The following is a 26,629-nucleotide window of genomic DNA, read 5'->3' on the forward strand; positions in this document are numbered from 1 at the left end:
TTGATCATGTTGAGGGAGAGATTGTTGTCTTTGCACCACACGGTCAGGTCTCTGACCTCCCTATAGGCTGTCTAATCATTGTCGGTGATCCGCCACGCTGAGCCTCAACATGGGGGCCCCTCAGGGGTGCGTGCTCAGTCCACTCCTGTACTCCCTGTTCACTCATGACTGAGGTAAAACTGATTTAACCTGTTTGGGCTGCAAGCCCGACACCGGTACAATTATGACAACATCCAGCTCAAAGTGCAGGGCGCGAAATTCAAAAGCTATTTTTTTTTAAATATTTAACTTTCACACATTAACAAGTCCAAGACACCAGATGAAAGATACACTTCTTGTGAATCAAGCCAACATGTCCGATTTTTAAAATGTTTTACAGGGAAGACAAAATATGTAAATCTATTAGCTAACCACGTTAGCAAATGACACCACTTTTCTAACTCCATCAGTTTCTTACTCCATCAGGTGCTATCACAAATTTGACCAAATAAAGATATAAATAGCCACTAACCAAGAAACAAATTCATCAGATGACAGTCTGATAACATATTTATTGTATAGCATATATTTTTTCGAAAAATTTGCATATTTCAGGTATAAACCATATTTTACATTTCAGCTACAATCAGAAATTGTACCGAAAGCAGCCATAATATTTACAGACACCAACGTCAAATAGCTAATTACTCATCATAAAACATTTCTGAAAAATTCATAGTGTGCAGCAATTGAAAGACAGGCATCTTGTGATTCCAAACAATATTTCCGATTTATAAAATGTTTTACAGCGAAAACAAAATGTATCGCTATATTAGCGTAGCCACAATAGAGATAAACATTTGGGCGCCCACGACCCGTTCACATGCACGACAGATATATGAAATAACATCATAAAATGGGTCTTACTTTGGCTGATCTTTCATCAGAATGTTGAAAAAGGTGTCCTCTGTCCAGATGAGTCGTTGTTTGGATTCAGAATGGCAAATATCCCTCTTCATTTAGCATTGCCAGTAGCCGAGTGTCACAAATCTCTCAGACGTAAACACAGTCAGACGACGGAACACGGTAAAACTCCCGAAAAAATTTCAATAATCTGATTAAACTATATTGAAAAAACATACATTACGATGATATGTTCACATGTATCAAAAAAAATCAGAGCCAAGGAGTGTTGTCGTCTGATACGCAGCAAAACAGAAGGCAATGCGAATGCCTTGTCGCGCGTTTCAAGGAACCGGAAGTGGACGGTCCTGTCAAAGAAATAGGTTCCCCTCCAACCCTGACCAAGATGAAGACAAAATTTCTCCTCTCACATCCTGTTGACACCCAGAGGCAGGCGTATGGAGTCTAAGTAGACTAATACGTGTCACTACCATGTATAGGCATCCTGTTGAAGAGAGCATATATTTCTGACATTCTACTTCCTGGTCAGGGAAAGTGCTGCCAAAGGAGATCTGTGTCACTCAGAGAAATAATTCCAACGCTTTTAGAAACTAGAGATTGTTTTCTATCCAATAGTAACAATAATATCCATATTGTACGAGCAAGAATTGAATACGAGGCCGTTTGAAATGGGCGCGATTTCACTGGCTACTCAACACTTTCCCCTGCAGCCATAAGAAGTTAACTTCTCTGCGCTACGAATCCCGTTAGCGGGATCACTTTCCTAAACAACCGCTGAATTGCAGGGCGCCAAATTCAAAAATATTACAAAAAATATTTATAATCATGCAATCACAAGTGAAATATACCAAAACACAGCTTAGCTTGTTGTTAATCCACCTATGTGTCAGATTTTGAAAATATGCTTTGCAGCGAAAGCAATCCAAGCTTTTGTGAGTTTATCAATCAATGCTACAACAGCTAGCCCCAAATTAGCATGGTCACGAAAGTCAGAAAAGCAATAAAATGAATCGCTTACCTTTGATAATCTTCGGATGTTTGCACTCACGAGACTCCCAGTTACACAATAAATGTTCTTTTTGTTCGATAAATATTACTTTTATAACAAAAAACGCCATTTGGGTTGCATGTTATGTTCAGAAAACCAAAGCCTCGTTCCGTTTGACGAAAATACCAAAAAGTATCCGCAATGTTCGTAGAAACATGTCAAATGTTTTTTTATAATCAATCCTCAGGTTGTTTTTAACAAACATAATCGATAATATTTCAACCGGACCGCAACCTATTCAATAAAAGAGAGAAAGAAAATGGAGAGCTACCCCTCTCGCACGCAGGAACTAATCAGAGGACACCTGACTACTTTTAAAAAATCTCGCTCATTTTTCAAAATAAAAGCCTGAAACTATGTCTAAAGCCTGGTCACAGCCTGAGGAAGCCATTGGAAAATGAATCTGGTTGATACCCCTTTAAATGGAAGAAAGACGGTCCAGGAAACACAGATACATTTTTTTATTAAAAATCACTTCCGGGTTAGATTTTCTCAGGTTTTCGCCGGCAGAATCAGTTTAGTTATACTCAGACAATATTTTGACAGTTTTGGAAACTTTGGAATGTTTTCTATCCTAATCTGTAAATTATATGCATATTCTACGATCTGGGCCTGAGAATATCCGTTTACCTTGGGAACGTTATTTTAAGAAAATAAAAAAATCTGACCCCTAGCGCTAAGAAGTTAAGTTTCCCTGAAATAAAGTCCCCGGCCATTGGGACCGCCGCTGTATGAGTGTTTTTCTGTTTGCTTATGGCCGTATACAGCTCATTGAGCACGGTTTTAGTGCCAGCATCGGTCTGTGGTGGTATGTAGATAGCTACGAAAAATACAGATGAAAACTCTCTAGGTAGATAGTGTGGTCTACAGCTTATCATGAGATACTCTACCTCAGGCGAGCAAAACCTCGAGACTTCCTTCGATATTGTCCACCAACTGTTTACATATATGCATAGGGCCCCGTGTCTTACCAGAGGCTGCTGTTCTGTCTTGCCAATAAAATGTATAACCCGCCAGCTGTATGTTCTTAACGTCATCGTTCAGCCACAACTCAGTGAAACATAAGATATTACAGTTTTTAATATCCCGTTGGTAGGATATATACGTGCTTTCAGTTCGTCCCATTTATTTTCCAGCGATTGAACGTTAGCTAGCAGGATGGAGGGTAAGGGCAGATTAGCCACTCATCGCCTGATCCTCACAAGGCACCCTTATCTTTTGCCTCAATCTCATTTTCAATCTCCAGCGAATCATGGGGATCTATGGCTTCTCAAACTAACTGACATTTTGATAATTACAGAGACTTAAAAAAGTTTTAAAAGTCTGTACCAGATTGATGTGTCTCTAAATGGATATAATGTTTATAGATATGACAGAGCTGGCAGAAGTGGAGGTGTCGCCATATTCATAAAGAAGAACTTGAATGTTAGTATGTGTATTTCCACCTCTGTCCTAAATTTGAATGCCTTGGAGTTTATCGCCCTCCCAATTGCTCTTAGCAAATTATCTGACTTGCTGTCTAACTATACTATTTATACTAATTATTAATATTGGGTGATTTTAACCTGGTTTGGTTGATGCCAGTATCAGACTGAAATATATTTGTCCTGGGCTAAATTTAACTCAAATGACAACTAATTCAACCCGCCTCGTCTCTTTTGGATATCATTCTGACAAACTCCCCTCATAAGTATACAGCCAATGGAATCTTTGCAACGAACTCAGTGAACATTGTCCCATTGCCTGCATTATAGAAGTGCATCATTCTTTGCTATTTGTTTAGAGGTGTATAAAGGCCTCCCTGTAGTGGAGCTTGAGATATTTTCTGAAACCAATAGATGAGGCAAAACGGTTATTAAAAGCAACACATATCTTTTTTTCTGTTTAATTGTCCACTTTCCAGAATTTTGCTGGATTTCCACCACTCTCTGATAGACAATTCAAGAAGTATTGTGGCTTTGCTTTTCTAACCAGAGTAAGACATCTATTTCTCAAATGTCTGAAGGACTGCCAGTCACGAGTAATAAGTTAAACAGAGGTAAAAGGTTGAAGGATCTGAGTCAGTTACTCAGCTAACTAGATTGTGTCCAATCATTATTACAAAGATACATTTGTTTACTTTCAATGAACAGCATTTCCTGTATGACCTGGGGTTGTATGATTGGGAGGGTGTGTCCTCTATCCTGACTCAGATCCTTCAACCTTTTACCTCTGTTTAACTCTGTTGTAGATAACAATGTCCCATATTACAGATTAAGGGTAAAGGACAGATCTAATCCATGTTTCACACATTAATTGTCTGAAATATTTAATGAAAGAAATTCAGCTTGGGCTAAGGCTAGATTGACTGATTATTCGTGACTGGCAGTCCTTCAGACATTTGAGAAATAGATGTCTTACTCTTGTTAGAAAAGCAAAGCCACAATACTTCTTGAATTGTCTATAAGAGAGTGGTGGAAAAATTCTGGAAAGTGGACAAATAAACAGAAAAAAAGATATGTGTTGCTTTTAATAACCATTTTGCCTCATCTATTTGAAGAAATGGTTTCAGAAAATATCTCAAGCTCCACTACAGGGAGGCCTTTATACACCTCTAAACAAATAGCAAAGAATTATGCACTTCTAGGCACTCACTCTTTTTTAATTTGAAACATTTTATGCCAATAAGTGCCGTGCAAAATAATTTATGTAACAAAATCGATCGGAGCTGATTCACTTGATCCCTTTCTGCTGCAGTTCTGCCCTCCTCATTGTAGAACCTTTTTTTATTCAACAAAAGCTTCTGGTGCTATCCGTAAGATCTGGAAGGTGGCGCATGTCCTCCCTCTTTACAAAGGTGTAACTTCTGCCCAATCTCTAAACTATCTTGCAAAAATATTAGAATCACTGGCAAACTCTCAGCTAAGACCTTCAAATTGTATCAGTCTGGTTTAAGACTTGGACAAAGCACTCTTTCAGCAGCTAAGCTGGTCTTAAATTAAATATTAAATTGCTTAGATCATAGGAATCACTCTGCTGACATTTATAGTTCTATCCAAGGCTTTTGATACTGTCAACCGCCCGCTACTCATTCAAAGGTTGTCAAAAATATGCCTTTACCAGGTGTTTTCTGATGGTGTTAAGTCAAGTTACTTCAACATTACTAAAGGTGTCGATTTTGGGACCTGTCCTCTTTACTACTTTTATAAGTAATATTGGTCTATCAGCATAAACCTATACGCAAATGACACTTATGTACGATATTGCCCCTATGGCTTAACAGGCTGTTGCAGCTGCAATCTGATTGTTGACTTGCAGAAAGTCCTTGTCAATTTGAAATTGTTACTTAATGCTGGAAAATTTAAATATATGCTGTTTTCTAATTCTCATAGAAATATTTCAGATTACTTACATATTTATGCATCAAGCAGGTTCCCAGCCTACAAATATCAGGGGTTTTGGAATGACAATAAATTGACTGTGTCAAGTTGTGTGACGGATCGGGAGACAAGCGCAGGAATGCATAATAGAGGTTTTTATTGACCCAAATTACAGTGTGCCATGTAAAGGCACGGGGACGAAGACCAAACAAACATGTATACAAAACACTTGGTTGAGACGTAAACAAAAGAGCGAGGAGTACTTCGAATAAATACACGGGACGAGTCCCAAAAACACAAGCGCACAATGATACATCACGGGACGAGACCCCTAATCATCTGCACAATACAAGCGGCACGAAAGCCAAAACAACAAGACACAGGTACTCACACAACCAACGGACATTGGAACAATGATCGACAACCCAATGGAGAAACAAAGGGCACATTTATACAAATACAATAGGTGAGGAATTGGAACCAGGTGTGCCTAATGACACAGTTCAGTGCCTAGAGGCCGGTGCAACTGGTGCACGGAATGAGCAACAGTACCGGAAGGATCCGTGACATGTTTAAAATTAAAATACACATGGACGGGCTGGTTAAGAAGCTAAGATTTAAAGTAGGGTCTTTTAAAGTAATAGATCATGCCTCTCTCTAGACAGCAGGAGGCAGACAGTGCAGTCAACTTTCCTGACAGTTCTTGACTGCATTCTAAGCACCATTTATCTGAAAGCAGCAGCCACTACTCCAAAATCTTTGGATGCCGAGTACCAAAGCACCCTTCGCTTTATCACAGGTGACAGTTTTAATATGCATCACTGTGTCCTGTATCAAAAGGTTGACTGGTCCTCATTAATGTCCCGTAGGTCACTTCATTACACCCTCTTTGTTTACAAAACTTTACTGGAGAAACTTCTGACTTACACCGAATTAGGTAAATCTGCTTTTAGTTTTAATGCGCCCCACTGCTGGAACAATCTGCAAATCTCATTAAAATGTGATGCTCTGGTGTCGCTCAGGCAATTTCGTGTTGATTAAGGACCTAGTAGATGAAAAATGCAACTGTTGTTTTTGATTGTGTTTTTGCTTTTTTGTGTATTTTAACATGTATTTTAAGGATGTATAGTTTAAATGTGTATATTGTATCACACTGTGTATTGTGTACACAGGGCTCACCTGGAAATGAGGCCCTCGGTGAATACATTTTCAAACATTTCTAAAAAAGTTTTCACTCTGCCATTATGGGGTATTGTGTGTAGATGGGTGAGAAAACAATTGTTTTAATCCATTTTGAATTCAGGCTTTAACACAACTAAATGTGGAATAAGTCAAGGGGTGTGAATACTTTCTGAAGGCACTGTAGATATTGCTCTAGCTGGATAAGTGGTGGTAAAATGTCTCATTACCATTACTTGATTTCTCTCTGTTAGTGTGAATGTATTTGATCAGTTTACCCTGAAGTAATGCACCTTTATTCTTCGAAGGTGGAACATCAACAGAAGGGGAGTACTTTCATTCAAACCAGCTCCAACTGCACATTGACTCCTAGAGGAAAATATGGTCTCTGCTGTGAGCTGGTGGCAATTTCAAGCATACAGCCAAAAGTAAGCATGGCTATCACATACTACCATACATTCCTATTTTTGTAGTGATGTAATTCCTTCAGAGTATTCCTTTGTAATGTGCTACTACTGGTATGTGGTGTTGGGTTTGATGTGTGGTTTTTATGTGCATGTACCTGACACCATGAAGTTCCCACAGGAAAAAACATTCTATATGCTATATGACCAGCTACAGTAATTCTAGCTCTCTGTTACTGTCTACATTTGGCTAATATTCTTTTTCATTTTGTGTTTCAGAGTGGGCAGTTTGACTATGACTATAGCCCAAACTTCCACCCCACATTTCAGGTGTTTTTAGACTGCATGTCGGGTGCAGAGAACATCAGACTGAGTCTTTTAGACAGAGGAAGCAACGACCAAAGAGTGTGGGAGTGTCTAGTTCCAACAGGTTAGATCAAATGCCAGTTTGTTATGAACATGTACACCCCTCACTTCCTACTTATTTAAACTGTATTCAACACACTGTACACCCCTCACCCCCTACTTATTTAAACTGTATTCAACACACTGTACACCCCTCACCCCCTACTTATTTAAACTGTATTCAACACACTGTACATCCCTCACCCCAACACATTTAAACTGTATTCAACACACTGTACACCCCTCACCCCAACACATTTAAACTGTATTCAACACACTGTACACCCCTCACTTCCTACTGATTTAAACTGTATACAACACACTGTACACCCCTCACTTCCTACTTATTTAAACTGTATTCAACACACTGTACACCCCTCACCCCCTACTTATTTAAACTGTATTCAACACACTGTACACCCCTCACTTCCTACTTATTTAAACTGTATTCAACACACTGTACACCCCTCACCCCCTACTTATTTAAACTGTATTCAACACACTGTACACCCCTCACCCGCTACTTATTTAAACTGTATACAACACACTGTACACCCCTACTGATTTAAACTGTATTCAACACACTGTACACCCCTCACCCCCTACTTATTTAAACTGTATTCAACACACTGTACACCCCTCACCCCAACACATTTAAACTGTATTCAACACACTGTACACCCCTCACCTCCTACTTATTGAAACTGTATTCAACACACTGTACACCCCTCACCCCCTACTTATTTAAACTGTATACAACACACTGTACACCCCTCACTTCCTACTGATTTAAACTGTATTCAACACACTGTACACCCCTCACCCCCTACTTATTTAAACTGTATTCAACACACTGTACACCCCTCACCCGCTACTTATTTAAACTGTATACAACACACTGTACACCCCTACTGATTTAAACTGTATTCAACACACTGTACACCCCTCACCCCTAATTATTTAAACAGTATTCAACACACTGTACACCCCTCACCCCCTACTTATTTAAACTGTATTCAACACACTGTACACCCCTCACCTCCTACTTATTTAAACTGTATTCAACACACTGTACACCCCTCACCTCCTACTTATTTAAACTGTATATAACACACTGTACACCTCTCACCTCTTACTTATTTAAACTGTATTCAACACACTGTACACCCCTCACCCCCTACTTATTTAAACTGTATTCAACACACTGTACACCCCTCACCCCCTACATATTTAAACTGTATACAACACACTGTACACCGTTCACCCCCTACTTATTTAAACTGTATTCAACCCACTGTACACCCCTCACCCCCTACTTATTTAAACTGTATTCAACACACTGTACACCCCTCACCCCCTACGTATTTAAACTGTATTCAACACACTGTACACCCCTCACCCCCTACTTATTTAAACTGTATTCAACACACTGTACACCCCTCACCCCCTACTTATTTAAACTGTATTCAACACACTGTACACCCCTCACCTCCTACTTATTTAAACTGTATTCAACACACTGTACACCCCTCACCTCCTACTTATTTAAACTGTATATAACACACTGTACACCCCTTACCTCCTACTTATTTAAACTGTATTCAACACACTGTACACCCCTCACCTCCTACTTATTTAAACTGTATTCAACACACTGTACACCCCTCACCCCCTACTTATTTAAACTGTATTCAACACACTGTACACCCCTCACCCCCTACTTATTTAAACTGTATTCAACACACTGTACACCCCTCACCCCCTACTTATTTAAACTGTATTCAACACACTGTACACCCCTCACCCCCTACTTTTTAAACTGTATTCAACACACTGTACACCCCTCACCTCCTTCTTATTTAAACTGTATTCAACACACTGTACACCCCTCACCTCCTACTTATTTAAACTGTATATAACACACTGTACACCCCTCACCCCCTACTTATTTAAACTGTATTCAACACACTGTACACCCCTCACCCCCTACTTATTTAAACTGTATTCAACACACTGTACACCCCTCACCCCCTACTTATTTAAACTGTATTCAACACACTGTACACCCCTCACCTCTACTTATTTAAACTGTATTCAACACACTGTACACCCTTCACCCCCTTCTTATTTAAACTGTATTCAACACACTGTACACCCCTCACCTCCTACTTATTTAAACTCTATTCAACACACTGTACACCCCTCACCCCTACTTATTTAAACTGTATACAACACACTGTACACCCCTCACCCCTACTTATTTAAACTGTATTCAACACACTGTACACCCCTCACCCCTACTTATTTAAACTGTATACAACACACAGGATAAAATAATTCGATTTTCGATCGTTTCTCCAGATTTCGAACCACCTCAAGTCAACCCTATCAACCCTAATCCAGGTATGGTTTTGTTTTCTCTTTCATTGTCTATGGCTATACCTCTGATAAGGAATGTGTTTGAGTGACACGCAAAGGAATCAATCATTGTTTTGTTAACTTTTATTTTAGATCTGGTAAGAACAGCATCAAGTGATCAGTGTTGTATATACTGTATATATTTATACTCTGGACTTCGACATCGCTCTTCCTAATTTTTCTTAATTCCATTATTTTACTTTTTAGATTTGTGTGTATTGTTATGTTAGATTTTACTGCACAGTTGGAGCTAGGAACCCAAGCATTTCTCTACACCTACAATAGCATCTGCTAAATATGTGTATTCAACCAATACAATTTCATTTGATTTGTTAAAAGAAACACATTGAGACAAATATGTTTTGTTGTATTTAGTGGCTTTTTATGTAGAACACAGTTTGTCTTCAGGGTTTTAGTTAATACATATTAGTTTTGGCTCTCATAATATGACCTAGATGTGTATGCATTTTCTGTCATGAATCTCAGGTGCTGAGGCTGAACTGAAGCAGCTCTCGGGTGAAGAGTTTGTGGATAAGCATATGGCTGATCTCATTCAGAGGGTCACGATTGTGCTGCCTCTAGCAGATGACCTGTTTACTGAGGACATGATCCAACAGGAAATGTACACAAGAATCCGCAGTGCATCTACTAGTCAGGAGCAAATGAGACGGGTTTTTGATGCTGCACGAACAGGAGGAAGAAGAGTGAAATCTGCCATCTACAAAGCTCTCCTTAACCATGAACCTCGTCTTGTCCAGGACCTGGGTAAGATCAAACTCCTCTGAGCCTCTGTAGCTCATTTTTTCATTCTTTATTTTACCTTTATTCAGTTAAAACTTCTTATGGCTGCAATCCCGTTAATGGGACGATATGACAATAGCCAGTGAAAGTGCAGGGCGCCAAATTCAAAACAACAGAAATCTCATAATTAAAATTCCTCAAACATACATGTATCTTATACCGTTTTAAAGGTAATCTTGTTGTTAATCTCACCAAAGTGTCCGATTTCAAATATGCTTTACAGCAAAAGCACCACAAACGATTATGTTAGGTCACCACCAAGCCACAGAATAAACACAGCGATTTTTCCAGCCAAAGATAGGAGTCACAAAAAGCACAAATAGAGATAAAATTCATCACTAACCTTTGATGATCTTCATCAGATGACACTCATAGGACTTCATGTTACACAATACATGTATGTTTTGTTTGATAAAGTTCATATTTATATAAAAAAATCTGAGTTTACATTGGCGCATTACATTCACTAGTTCCAAAAACATCCAGTGATTTTGCATAGCCACATCGATTCAACAGGAATACTCATCATAAATTAAGTTATACACATGGAATTATAGATATACCTCTCCTTAATGCAACCGCTGTGTCAGATTTCAAAAAAACTTTACGGAAAAAGCAAACCATTCAATAATCTGAGACGGCGCTCAGAAAAATAATCAAATTAGCCGCCATGTTGGAGAAGAAACCAGAAACCAGAAATTACATGATAAATATTCCCTTACTTTTGATGATCTTCATCAGAATGCACTCCCAGGAATCCTAGTTCCACAATAAATGCTTGATTTGTTCGATAATGTCCGTTATTTATGTCCAAGTAGCTACTTTTATGTCCAAGTAGTATACATACCCAAACGCTCGTGCATTACTTCTGACAAAAACTTCAAAAAGTTACATTACAGGTCGAAGAAACATTTCAAACTAAGTACAGAATCAATCATTAGGATGTTTTTATCATAAATCTTCAATAACGTTCCAACCGGAGAATTCCGTTGTGTCTAGAGGAGCAACGGAACGCTGGTCGATATCATGTGGAATGCACATGACCAGGAAATGGCTCTCTGCCAGAAACCTGATTCATTCCCCTCTTATTCAGCCCCACAACACAGTAGAAGCCTCATTCAAGTTTCTAAAGACGGTTGACATCTAGTGGAAGCCCTAGGAAGTGCAACTTCATTCATATCCCAATGTGAATTCAATAGGGCCTGGGTTGAAAATATACCAACCTCAGATTTCTCACTTCCTGTTTGGATTTCTTCTCAGGTTTTTGCCTGCCATATGAGTTCTGTTATATTCACAGACATCATTCAAACAGTTTTAGAAACTTCATAGTGTTTTCTATCCAAATCTACTAATAATATGCATATCTTAGCTTCTGGGCCTGAGTATCAGGCAGTTTACTCTGGGCACCTTATTCATCCAAGCTACTCAATACTGCCCCCCAGCCATAAGAAGTTTTAAACCCTGTTTCCCATGCTTGTTCAATTAACCATAAACAATTAATGAACATGCACCTGTAGAACGGTCGTTAAGACACTAACAGCTTACAGACGGTAGGAAATTAAGGTCACAGTTATGAAAACTTAGGACACTAAAGAAGCCTTTCTACTGACTCTGAAAAAACCCAAAAGAAAGATGCGTGAACGTGCCTTAGGCATGCTGCAAGGAGGCATGAGAACTGCAGATATGGCCAGGGCAATAAATTGAATTGTCCGTACTGTGAGACACCTAAGACAACGCTACAGGGAGACAGGATGGACAGCTGATTGTCCTCCCAGTGGCAGACCATGTGTAACAACACTTGCACAGGATCGGTACATCCGAACATCACACCTGCGGGACAGGTACAGGATGGCAACAACAACTGCACGAGTTACACCAGGAATGCACAATCCCTCCATCAGTGCTCAGACTGTCCGCAATAGACTGAGAGAGGCTGGACTGAGGGCTTGTAGGCCTGTTATAAAGCAGGTCCTCACCAGACATCACCGGCAACAACGTCGCCTATGGGAACAAACTCACCGTCGCTGGACCAGACAGGACTGGCAATAAGTGCTCTTCACTGATGAGTCGCGGTTTTGTCTCACCAGGGGTGATGGTTGGATTCGTGTTTATCGTCAAAGGAATGAGCGTTACACCGGCCTGTACTCTGGAGCGGGATCGATTTGGAGGTGGAGGGTCCGTCATGGTCTGAGGCGATGTGTCACAGCATCATCGGACTGAGCTTGTTGTCATTGCAGGCAATCTCAACGCTGTGCGTTACAGGGAAGATATCCTCCTCCCTCATGTGGTACCATCCTGACATGACCTTCCAGCATGACAATGCCACCAGCCATACTGCTTGTTCTGTGCGTGATTTCCTGCAAGACAGGAATGTCAGTGTTCTGCCATGGCCACCGAAGAGCCCAGATCTCAATCCCATTGAGCACCTCTGGGACCTGTTGGATCGGAGGATGAGGGCTAGGGCCATTCCCCCCAGAAATGTTCTGGAACTTGAAGGTGCCTTGGTGGAAGAGTGGGGTAACATGTCACAGCAAGAACTGGCAAATATGGTGCAGTCCATGAGGAGGAGATGCACTGCAGTACTTAATGCAGCTGGTGGCCACACCAGATACTGACTTTTACTTTTGATTTTGACACCCCCTTTGTTCAGGGACACATTTTTCAATTTCTGTTAGTCACATGTCTGTGGAACTTGTTCAGGTTGTGTCTCAGTTGTTGAATCTTATGTTCATACAAATATTTACACATGTTAAGTTTGCTGAAAATAAACGCAGTTGACAGTGATTGGACGTTTATTTTTTTGCTGAGTTTTATTTCAGCGTGTTTGGAGTATTGCAGCATTGAGTGCATTACATTTCCCCCACTTTTTTCTTTAAACTTCTTAATTATTGTCATGTTCCTGACCTTATTTCCTTTGTTTTGTCTTTGTTTAATATGGTCAGGGCGTGAGTTGGGGTGGGCATTCTATGTTATGTGTTTCTATGTTGTGTTCATTTTCAATTAGCCTGATATGGTTCTCAATCAGGGGCAGGTGTTTTACGTTTCCTCTGATTGAGAACCATATTAAGGTAGGCTGTTCTCACTGTTTGTTTGTGGGTGATTGTTCCTGTGTCAGTGTTTGTACCACACGGGACTGTTTCGTTTTCGTTCGTGTGTGTGTTCGTTCCTGTTCGTGCATTTTGTTCTCAAGTTAAGGTCTGTTCACGTCGTTTGTTATTTTGTAGTTTATTCAAGGGTTCTTCGTGTTCGTCTTGATTAAATAAATTCATTATGTATTCAACCCACGCTGCATATTGGTCCGATCCTTGCTCCTTCTCAGACGAGGAGGAAAACGACCGTTACAGAATTACCCACCAACCAAGGACCAAGCAGCGTGGTAACAGGCAGCAGCGACAGCAACGGCAACATACACAGGATTTCTGGACATGGGAGGAAATTCTTGACGGTAAGGGACCCTGGGCACAACCTGGAGAATATCGCCGCCCTCGTGAAGAGCTGGAGGCAGCTAAAGCCGAGAGGCGGTGGTATGAGGAGGCAGCACGGAAGCGAGGCTGGAAGCCTGTGAGTCAGCCCAAAAAATGTCTTGGGAGGGGGATACAAGGGAGTGTGGCGAAGTCAGGTAGGAGACCTGCGCCAACTCCCCGAGCTTACCGTGGAGAGCGAAAGTACGGGCAGACACCGTGTTATGCGGTTAAGCGCACGGTGTCTCCTGTACGTGTGCTTAGCCCGGTGCGGGTTATTCCACCTCCCCTCACTGGCCGGGCTAGATTGAGCATTGAGCCAGGTGCCATGAAGCCGGCTCAACGCGTCTGGTCTCCAGTGCGTCTCCTCGGGCCGGCATACATGGCACCAGCCTTACGCATGGTGTCCCCGGTTCGCCAACACAGCCCAGTGCGGGTTATTCCACCTCCCCGCACTGGTCGGGCTACGGGGAGCATTCAACCAGGTAAGGTTGGGCAGGCTCGGTGCTCAAGGGAGCCAGTACGCCTTCACGGTCCGGTATATCCGGCGCCACCTCCCCGCCCCAGCCCAGTACCACCAGTGCCAACACCACGCACCAGGCTTCCAGTGCGTCTCCAGAGCCCTGTTCCTCCTCCACGCACTCTCCCTGTGGTGCGTGTCTCCAGCCCAGTACCTCCAGTTCCGGCACCACGCACCAAGCTTCCTGTGCGTCTCCAGAGCCCTGTGCGCCCTGTTGCTGCTCCCCGCACTAGCCTTGAGGTGCGTGTCCTGAGCCCGGTACCACCAGTTCGGGCACCACGCACCAGGCCTACTGTGCGCCTCAGCCGGCCAGAGTCTGCCGTCTGCCCAGTGCCGCCTGCACTGCCCGTCTGCCCAGTGCCGCCTGCACTGCCCGTCTGCCCAGAGCCGCCTGCACTGCCCGTCTGCCCAGAGCCGTCTGCGCTATCCGTCTGCCCAGCACCGTCTGAACTGCCCGTCTGTCCTGAGCCTTCAAAGCCGCCCGTCTGTCCTGAGCCTTCAAAGCCGCCCGTCTGTCCTGAGCCTTCAAAGCCGCTCGTCTGTCCTGAGCCTTCAAAGCCGCCCGTCTGTCCTGAGCCTTCAAGCCGCCCATCTGTCCTGAGCCTTCAGAGCCGTCCGTCAGTCAGGAGCCGCTAGAGCCGTCCGTCAGTCAGGAGCCGCTAGAGCCGTCCATCAGCCAGGAGCCGCTAGAGCCGCTCGCCAGACAAGAGCAGCCAGAGCCGCCCGCCAGACAGGAGCAGCCAGAGCCGCCCGCCAGACAGGAGCAGCCAGAGCCGCCTGCCAGACAGGAGCAGCCAGAGCCGCCCGCCTGCCAGAGCCGTCAGCCAGCCATGACCTGCCAGTGCCGTCAGCCAGCCAGTCCGGAGCTGCCCCTCAGTCCGGAGCTGCCCCTCAGTCCGGTGCTGCCCCTCAGTCCGGTGCTGCCCCTTAATCCAGTGGGGTTAATATGGTGGGTAGCCATTAGGAGGAGGCCACGGAAGCGGGGATTAACTATGGTGGGATGGGGACCACGTCCAGAGCCAGAGCCGCCACCGTGGACAGATTCCCACCCAAACCCTCCCCTATAGGTTCAGGTTTTGCCGCACCTGGGGGGGGGGGGGGGGTACTGTCACGTTCCTGACCTTATTTCCTTTGTTTTGTCTTTGTTTAGTATGGTCAGGGCGTGAGTTGGGTGGGCATTCTATGTTATGTGTTTCTATGTTGGGTTCATTTTCAATTAGCCTGATATGGTTCTCAATCAGGGGCAGGTGTTTTACGTTTCCTCTGATTGAGAACCATATTAAGGTAGGCTGTTCTCACTGTTTGTTTGTGGGTGATTGTTCCTGTGTCAGTGTTTGTACCACACGGGACTGTTCAGTTTTCGTTCGTTCCTGTTCGTGCGTTTTGTTCTCAAGTTCAGGTCTGTTCACGTCGTTTGTTATTTTGTAGTTTATTCAAGTGTTCTTCGTGTTCGTCTTGATTAAATAAATTCATTATGTATTCAACCCACGCTGCATATTGGTCCGATCCTTGCGCCTCCTAAGACGAGGAGGAAAACGACCGTTACAATTATTTTGTTGCATTTAACAATCACTGCCTTCTTATAGACATCATACAATACATTTAAAGATCAGTTACCAGGTAATTCCCACTACAATATTGTAAGGTTTTGTTGCAGAGTTCAGTGCATTTTGGTGGACAGAGTGTATTCGTATGTGTGTATTCTCATAGTGTGTATTCTTATGTATTTTGATGGGAAGTATGTACATTTACAGTAATATTTCTAATCCCATTCTTCTACCAATGGCAGCAGCAGCTTCCTTCTGATGAATATGATGCTCGACCGCTGGACAAAGGGCAGCAAGTGGTCCCTCTTCCAGAGCAGGATGTCACAATACTACAGTCACTATGCTCCTAATCTGCATTGGAGTGTTGGGAGATATGACTGACAGCATAGTATATGTATGACAGTATATGATGATTTAAAGTGAAAGCTTCTTGTGAAATCTATAGTTTGTTATAGTAGTTTGTTAGACTGGAAATCCATTGTGTTTGTGCTAACATTCCACTCCTTGTCATGTCAAACAGTCTGGCTGTATGGAATGACAAGAATCAGTCAAAGTCAAATATTATTTTTTTCATCACTGCCACAGGATTGTGTGTGTGTGTGTGTGTGTGGACGTGTTTAACTATTCTTGTGGGGACCAGAAGTCCCTACAAGAATAGTAAACAAACAAAAAGTTGACCAGCTGGGGACATTTTGTTAGTCCCCACAAGGTCAAATGCTATTTCTAGGGGGTTTAGGGTTAAGGTTAGAATTAGTGTTAGGGTTAGAATTAAGTTAAATATTAAGGTTAGGAGCTAGGGTTAGTTGTAGGGTTTGGGTTAGGAGCTAGGGTTAGGTTTAGGGTTAGGATAAGGGTTAGGGTTAGGGTTAAGGTTAGGGTAAGAGTACGGGTTAGGATTAGGGTTAGGTTTAGGGTTAGGGGTTAGGGAAAATAGGAATTTGAATGGGACTGAATTGTATGTCCCCACAAGGTTAGCTGTACAAGACTGTGTGTGTGTGTGTGGTGTGTGTGAATGAATGAATGTAGGTGTGTGAAGTGGTGTGTGTAGATTGATTGCAGGTAGACAGCAAGTGACGAGTGATAAGCTGTTTAGAGCCTGTTGCCCCGAGACCTGATGCTCCGGTACTGTCTGCCAGATGGTGGTGGAGAGAACAGGCTGTGGCTGGGGTGACTGAAGTCATTGGTGATCTTCTGGGCCTTCCTCAGGCACCGCCTGGTGTAGATATCCAATTGACCCGGGTTTTCACCCCCAGTGATGAACTGTGCAGACTTCACCCCCCTCTGTAGAGCCTTGCGGTGGAGGGCGGTGAAGTTGCATCTGTGGAAGCTGGTGAGGATCTGAGGTGCTATGGCAGGTTTTTCAGCCACCTGAGGAAGAACAGGCGCTGGTGTGCCTTCTTGATAAATGCACAACCGTTCCCACAAGGAGTGGAATGTTATCACAAACACCAGATTTCTTCAGCCTAGTAGTGTGTCCTACAATAATTTGTAACCATGTTCATTTTTAAATGTCTTGTGTCTTCGTCGTTAGTTTGGGTGGTGCATTTTCACATTTTTCTCATTTACTTGTATTAATGTGGTGATTATAAATTACTCTTTTAATGTTGAAATGTTGACTTTTAATACCATCCCGTTTCTACAAATGCGCTGAACTATAAGGGTGTATGTTACTAAAAGTCCGGTTTGTATGTTTCTGACTGGCTACTCTGTTCTCTGGTGGTAGCCACCATGTGTAGTTCTGTCCTCAAGCTGTTCGTGTCTATTGATGCTCTGTATTATGTCATGTTTTGTGTGGATCCCAGGAAGAGTAGCTGCTGCTTTTGCAACAGCTAATGGGGTCCTAATAAAATACCAAATAGAGGGAAAATTAAATCCTTGAGGAAAAACTTTAACCTTGGGATGGTCCAATTGTTGCTGTTTACCAAAGTTTCCATTCTATTTCTCTGAAATGTTGCCTTACTCTACTTTTGGAATAGCAAGCCTCTCTTGAAAGGGTGTAATCAGAACAATATATGCAATTTTGAGTGTTGTCATGTATTTTTCTGTTTAGTGAATTAGTCTGAATGTTCATATCTTATCACAATGTCCTCTATTACACAGATGTTTACTAAGTTTGTCTGCTATTGAATGGATGCATATTCTTTGAGCTATTACAGTTATTCAATTGTTTATTTTTATTTTTGTTTACCAATCATATGCTGATGGTTTATTTTCATTAATTCAAGGGATTGATGTGTCTATTGTTTTATGCTTGACTTTTTAAACCTGTTGTGTAATATTGGTTAATCATTTTATACATGTTTTTATGCAGAAATACAATATCTGGATATGTTTCTTTCCAAATGACCATTTAACCAAAATGCGTAAATTTGATGTTGTTATAACCTAATTTTCTATTTTGTGTATTTTTGAGGATGGTTAAATGATTCCCTGCCATGTCCATTGTGTGGAAAGGGGAAGTTTGAAAATCATGTCCTCTTGTGGATTTATTTCTCAATAAATAATGACTATAAATAGTTATGGTGTGGCGATTCCCTTCACATGAAACATGGTGTGGTGTTTGGGGGTTAATGATTGTATTGACATAATAGCTAGTACATTTTTAATAAAAAATAAAAAAATGTAATTAGGCAAGTCAGTTACAATGACGGCCTACCCCGGCCAAACCCAGACCTATGGGACTCCCAATCACGGCTGGTTGTGTCTAGTTTTTTGAAAGGCTGCTACATTGCTGTACATAATGAATGGGCTCTTGTAAGACTCTACAATAGGCTTGTGTATCAGCTACATTTCAAACATTTCGTTTATTACTATTATTATTTTTAATTTAATTTTTAATTTGTTTATCTGTCGGCCGTAGCCTCGAACTGTAGTTAACTGACCCTCTCTGCCCATTCATCGCTATTTTACCTGTTGTTGTTGTCTTAGCTGATTAGCTGTTGTTGTCTTACCCGTTGTTGTCTTAGCTAGCTCTCCCAATCAACACCTGTGATTGCTTTATGCCTCGCTTTATGTCTCTCTAAAATGTCAATATGCCCTGTATACTAGTAGAAAGGGGAGGAAGGGAAGCGCTACTAAGGTACACAATAGTACATTTTGGGAGACAGAAGGTGCTCTTTGGTAAAAGGGGTGAATTGGTCATCAAATATAAAGTTTTGAAGATTATATGAAGAGTGCCTTGGTCCTCCTTTCTTTCTTATGCCTTGTATACTGTTGTTCAGGATATTTATTATTGTTTTAGTTTACAGTGGAGTCCCAAGTCCCACTCAACATGCCTCAGATACCTCCTTTGTCCCACCTCCCACACATGCGGTGACCTCACCCAGTATAACCAGCACGTCCAGAGATGCAACCTCTCTTATCATCACTCAGTGCCTGGGCTTACCTCCACTGTACCCGCACCCACCATACCCCTGTCTGCACATTATGCCCTGAATCTATTCTACCACGCCCAGAAATCTGCTTCTTTTAATTTCTGTCCCCAACGCACTAGACGACCAGTTTTGATAGCCTTTAGCCGTACCCTCATCCTCCTCTGTTCCTCGGGTGATGTGGAGGTTAAAACTCTGCGCTACGGATACCGGTAGCGGGTTTAAATTCGACAACATACGGTGATCGCCACATAAATAGTCATATTAAACATTCCTGAAAATACAAGTGTCTCATGCTTCAAAAGCCTAGAATCTTGCTAATCCAACTGCGTTGTCAAATTTAAAAAAGGATTTACTGCGAAAGAATACGATGCGATTATCTGAGCACAGAGCCCCATACCAAAATACTATTTCAACCAGCACAGGCGTAACAAAATCACAGATTGCAATTAAATAAATCGTTTACCTTTGAAGATCTTGCTCTGTTTGCAATCCAAGGCTCATTGTTACACAATGAATGGTCTTTTGTTCGGTTAAATCCATTTTTATAGCCTAACACAAAACATTTTGTGAACGCCTATCTCGTTGAATTTCGTGTCATTCAATTTTCGACTAAACATTCAACGTAAATACACAGACTAAACCTGACTTTATCCAGTCATGTTAGGTTTCATTGCAATCAACTGTTTGTTTGTAACACAACCAAACTTGATGGGTCATTTCGCGGGACGTATTGACCCAAAGAAACCGATTGGAAGACAACAAGTAACGACCTCATTGTGCACCAATTATATGACCGCTGTTTCGTTGATTGACTGTATTTTAACCCAATGACCACTGATCGTCTTGAAATCTAGCTGGGTAGATAGCCAATGAGCAGAGGTAAACGGCAATATGTAATGTTTCTGTGTTGGAAGACCAACCCATGTAGTAAACTCCGGCGTAAAGACGGTCATTTGCCATTGAAGATTCATACTGGAAGGAGCCAAGCTCGTTACGCACATCATTATTTCGGTAACACGCATCTTCAGCTGTTTATATATCGAACATCATGGCGAATAAGTCAGGGAAAGCTAAATCTAAGACTAGATATACGAATGTAGACAAAATTATAGAGGAAATTGATCGTGAAAGTGAAACATGGAAACATTGGAAGACGACTCAGTTAGCGACCATGACTCAAATGGAAGCATATTTTTTGAACGGAGAGGACATTGTTTTGGACTGGTAAGTTCTTCTCATGCTAATGCCGTTGTTTGAAATTAATAATATAAAATATTATTTGTGATTGTTTTTACATTTTATTTGCAATATATAAAAATGTAATGAAATGTGTAAAGTGTATCCCACCCAGGATTGCCCTAGGTGGGATACATCAGCCCCTAGGTGGGGAAAGAAGACTTGCCTGGCTAATGCGCTTGTACGTACCACAAGCTCTCATCTCACTGTGTACCACCTGGGCCTGCGCATCAGCCAGGCTACAAGAAGACTGCTTTGAGAAAAGGATGTTATAGTTACTGCACAGTGGTGAGTTACTTTTGTCTTAATTTTCAATGTTTTCTCTGTAAATCCTCTTATATACACTGGCAGCTTTCAGATATCTCAGTCATGTTTATATGTGAAAGGCAGCTACATTTCTGTGTGTGGGATCTTCTAATCTAAAGGATCTCCAAAGACATAGGCCTGTCTGTCAGCGACAGCTCCAACATGCAGGTTAACCGACCATCTGAAACCAAAGCTTGGTTCTATTGGTACAGTGTAAAATAAACACAAAAATAGTGCTTTCAATAGTAAATGTTCTTTCATTTGGCCTTGACGTTTCTCAGCAAAACACATTGATGTATTAAAATGGCACACACCACACACAAACCACTTTGAAATGTTACAGACTTCACACAGAGCAGAGATTCATAAAAGCCTTGTTCAGCACCATGAACCAGACGGAGAGAGCCCATCAACTGAAAAACGATATTAGAAATAAATATACCTTTTTTTGCATGGCTACTATCAATGTCATTTGACGTTGTAAAGGCTACAATAGCAAAGGCTTAAGCTAGGGATCACAGAAGGATTATGTAAAGAGGGAAGAATACGTTTGTGTGCATGTGTGTATGCCTGTGTGCATCAATGTGCGCATACGTCCTTGCATTAGCGTGTGTGTGTGTGGGTGTGTGAACATGTGGGTGTGTGTGAGCAGGAAAGAGAAAAGGGCAGTTATAAAGGCATGTCCATTTTTCAGGACCAGTAGAAGTGTTCACTTCTCTTCCTTCATGGGAAACAATGACATCTATCTCTGAGGTGTGTCTGTATCTTGAAAAAACACAAGTGTGTTTTGCTGCAGAGCACAGACCCCTCATTGTCTTACGTCAGATGGTGCGATGACTAGGTTGAGGTTATGCGTGAAGGAGTGACACCACCTGTCAGAAGACAATCCACAGCCCTGACTGACAGTGTCAGAAGACAATCCACAGCCCTGACTAACAGTGTCAGAAGACAATCCACACCCCTGACTAATAGTGTCAGAAGACAATCCACACCCATGACTAACAGTGTCAGAAGACAATCCACACCCCTGACTAATAGTGTCAGAAGACAATCCACACCCATGACTAATAGTGTCAGAAGACAATCCACACCCCTGACTAATAGTGTCAGAAGACAATCCACACCCATGACTAATAGTGTCAGAAGACAATCCACACCCCTGACTAACAGTGTCAGAAGACAATCTACAGCCCTGACTAACAGTGTCAGAAGACAATCCACAGTGCTGACTAACAGTGTCAGAAGACAATCCACAGCCCTGACTAACAGTGTCAGAAGACAATCCACAGCCCTGACTAATAGTGTCAGAAGACAATCCCCACCCCTGACTAATAGTGTCAGAAGACAATCCCCACCCCTGACTAACAGTGTCAGAAGACAATCTACAGCCCTGACTAACAGTGTCAGAAGACAATCTACAGCCCTGACTAACAGTGTCAGAAGACAATCCACAGCCCTGACTAACAGTGTCAGAAGACCATCCACAGCCCTGACTAACAGTGTAAGAAGACAATCCACAGCCCTGACTAATAGTGTCAGAAGACAATCCACACCCATGACTAACAGTGTCAGAAGACAATCCACAGCCCTGACTAATAGTGTCAGAAGACAATCCCCACCCCTGACTAATAGTGTCAGAAGACAATCTACAGCCCTGACTAATAGTGTCAGAAGACAATCCACACCCATGACTAACAGTGTCAGAAGACAATCCACAGCCCTGACTAATAGTGTCAGAAGACAATCCACACCCATGACTAATAGTGTCAGAAGACAATCCACACCCCTGACTAACAGTGTCAGAAGACAATCCACAGCCCTGACTAACAGTGTCAGAAGACAATCCACAGTGCTGACTAACAGTGTCAGAAGACAATCTACAGCCCTGACTAACAGTGTCAGAAGACAATCCACAGCCCTGACTAACAGTGTCAGAGGACAATCCACATCCCAGACTAACAGTGTCAGAAGACAATCCACAGCCCTGACTAACAGTGTCAGAAGACAATCTACAGCCCTGACTAACAGTGTCAGAAGACAATCCACAGTGCTGACTAACAGTGTCAGAAGACAATCCACACCCCTGACTAACAGTGTCAGAAGACAATCCCCACCCCTGACTAATAGTGTCAGAAGACAATCCAATCTCTGGCTGGAGCAGCCTGCTACTTTTAATTAATTCATTAATCCAATCAATTATCGAATCAATTAAGCAGATATCTTTAAGCAGATGAAGCCATCTTATGTAGTTTACATTACAAATCAAATCAAAATCAAATCAAATTTTATTTGTCACATACACATGGTTAGCAGATGTTAATGCGAGTGTAGCGAAATGCTTGTGCTTCTAGTTCCGACAATGCAGTAATAACCAACGAGTAATCTAACCTAACAATTCCACAACTACTACCTTATACACACAAGTGTAAAGGGATAAAGAATATGTACATAAAGATATATGACTGAGTGATGGTACAGAACGGCATAGGCAAGATGCAGTAGATGGTATAGAGTACAGTATATACATATGAGATGAGTAATGTAGGGTATATAAACAAAAAGTGGCATAGTTTAAAGCGGCTAGTGATACATGTATTACATAAAGACGGCAAGATGCAGTAGATGATATAGAGTACAGTATATACATATACCTATGAGATGAGTAATGTAGGGTATGTAAACATTATATTAAGTGGCATTGTTTAAAGTGGCTAGTGGTACATTTTTACATAAATTTCCATCAATTCCCATTATTAAAGTGGCTGGAGTTGAGTCAGTATGTTGGCAGCAGCGACTAAATGTTAGTGGTGGCTGTTTAACAGTCTGATGGCCTTGAGATAGAAGCTGTTGTTCAGTCTCTCGGTCCCTGCTTTGATGCACCTGTACTGACCTCGCCTTCTGGATGATAGCGGGGTGAACAGGCAGTGGCTCGGGTGGTTGTTGTCCTTGATGATCTTTATGGCCTTCCTGTGACATCGGGTGGTGTAGGTGTCCTGGAGGGCAGGTAGTTTGCCCCCGGTGATGCGTTGTGCTGTATCACTACCCTCTGGAGAGCCTTACGGTTGTGGGCAGAGCAGTTGCCGTACCAGGCGGTGATACAGCCCGACAGGATGCTCTCGATTGTGCATCTGTAGAGGTTTGTGAGTGCTTTTGGTGACAAGTCGAATTTCTTCAGCCTCCTGAGGTTGAAGAGGCGCTGCTGCGCCTTCTTCACAACGCTGTCTGTGTGGGTGGACCAATTCAGTTTGTCCGTGATGTGTACTCTGAGGAACTTAAAACGTACTACCCTCTCCACTACTGTCCCGTCGATGTGGAGAGGGGGGTGCTCCCTCTGCTGTTTCCTCTCCTTCCTCTCATCTCCTTTGTTTTGTTGACATTGAGTGTGAGGTTATTTTCCTGACACCACACTCCATGGGCCCTCACCTCCTCCCTGTAGGCCGTCTCGTCATTGTTGGTAATCAAGCCTACCACTGTAGTGTCGTCCGCAAACTTGATGATTGACTTGGAGGCGTGCATGGCCACGCAGTCGTGGGTGAACAGGGAGTAAGGAGAGGGCTCAGAACGCACCCTTGTGGGGCCCCAGTGTTGAGGATCAGCGGGGTGGAGATGTTGTTACCTACCCTCACCACCTGGGGGCGGCCCGTCAAGAAGTCCAGTACCCAGTGGCACAGGGCGGGGTCGAGACCCAGGGTCTCGAGCTTGATGACGAGTTTGGAGGGTACTATGGTGTTAAATGCTGAGCTGTAGTTGATGAACAGCATTCTCACATAGGGGTCGAGACCCAGGGTCTCGAGCTTGATGACGAGTTTGGAGGGTACTATGGTGTTAAATGCTGAGCTGTAGTTGATGAACAGCATTCTCACATAGGTATTCCTCTTGTCCAGATGGGATAGGGCAGTGTGCAGTGTGGTTGCGATTGCGTCGTCTGTGGACCTATTGGGTCGGTAAGCAAATTGGAGTGGGTCTAGGGTGTCAGGTAGGGTGGAGATGATATGATCCTTGACTAGTCTCTCAAAGCACTTCATGATGACGGAAGTAAGTGCTACGGGACGGTAGTCGTTTAGCTCAGTTACCTTAGCTTTCTTGGGAACAGGAACAATAGTGGCCCCCTTCGAAGCATGTGGGAATAGCAGACTAGAATAAGGATTGATTGAATATGTCCGTAAACACACCAGCCAGCTGGTCTGCGCATGCTCTGAGGACGCGGCTGGGAATGCCGTTTGTGCCTGCAGCCTTGCGAGGGTTAACATGTTTAAATGTTTTACTCACCTCGGCTGCAGTGAAGGAGAGCCCGCAGGTTTTGGTAGCGGGCCGTGTCAGTGGTACTGTATTGTCCTCAAAGCGAGCAAAAAAGTTATTTAGTCTGTCTGGGAGCAAGACATCCTGGTCCGCGACGGGGCATGTTTTCTTTTTGTAATCCGTGATTGACTGTAGACCCTGCCACATACCTCTTGTGTCTGAGCTGTTGAATTGCGACTCTACTTTGTCTCTATACTTGCACTTAGCTTGTTTGATTGCCTTGCGGAGGGAATAGCTACACTGTTTGTATTCGGTCATGTTTCCGGTCACCTTGCCCTGGTTAAAAGCAGTGGTTCGCGCTTTCAGTTTCGCGCGAATGCTGCCATCAATCCACGGTTTCTGGTTTTGGGAATAATCGTTGCTGTGGGTATAATGTCGCCGATGCACTCTCTAATGAACTCACTCACCGAATCAGCGTATTCGTCAATGTTGTTGTTGGACGCAATGCAGAACATATCCCAATCCACGTGATCGAAGCAGTCCTGTAGCGTGGAACCAGATTGGTCGGACCAGCGTTGAACAGACCTGAGCGCGGGAGCTTCTTGTTTTAGTTTCTGTTTGTAGGCTGGAAGCAACAAAATGGAGTTGTGGTCAGCTTTTCCGAAAGGAGGGCGGGGGAGGGCCTTATATGCGTCACAGAAGTTAGAATAACAATGATCCAGGGTTTTACCAGCCCTGGTAGCACAATTGATATGCTGATAGAATTTAGGGAGTTTTGTTTTCAGATTAGCCTTGTTAAAATCCCCAGCTACAATGAATGCAGCCTCAGGATGTGTGGTTTCCAGTTTACATAGAGTCAGATAAAGTTCGTTCAGGGTCATCGATGTGTCTGCTTGGGGGGGAATATATACGGCTGTGATTATAATCGAAGAGAATTCCCTTGGTAGATAATGCGGTCGACATTTGATTGTCAGGAATTCTAAGTCGGGTGAACAGAATGACTTGAGTTCCTGTATGTTGTTATGATCACACCACGTCTCTTTAATCATAAGGCATACCCCCCCGCCCCTCTTCTTACCAGAAAGATGCTTGTTTCTGTCGGTGCGATGTGTGAAGAAACCAGCTGGCTGCACCGACTCCGTTAGCGTCTCTCGAGTGTGCCATGTTTCCGTGAAGCAAAGAACGTTACAGTCTCTGATGTCTCTCTGGAATGCTACCCTTGCTCGGATTTCATCAACCTTGTTGTCAATTTAACATTGTTGTCAATACATTTAAGTATTTCAAAATTCTCAGCTATTTACAATAACTCCATTCAATTACATAAGTAACCGTAAGGCTTGAACAACTTCTGTGACAGGGATTTTAAGAAACACAATTTTTTCAGTGTTTTTAATTCTTATTTTTTGTGTTAACTTCTTATGGCTGCAGC

This window comes from Salvelinus namaycush, chromosome 3, assembly GCF_016432855.1.
Source record: "Salvelinus namaycush isolate Seneca chromosome 3, SaNama_1.0, whole genome shotgun sequence".
Classification (NCBI taxonomy): Eukaryota; Metazoa; Chordata; class Actinopteri; order Salmoniformes; family Salmonidae; genus Salvelinus; species Salvelinus namaycush.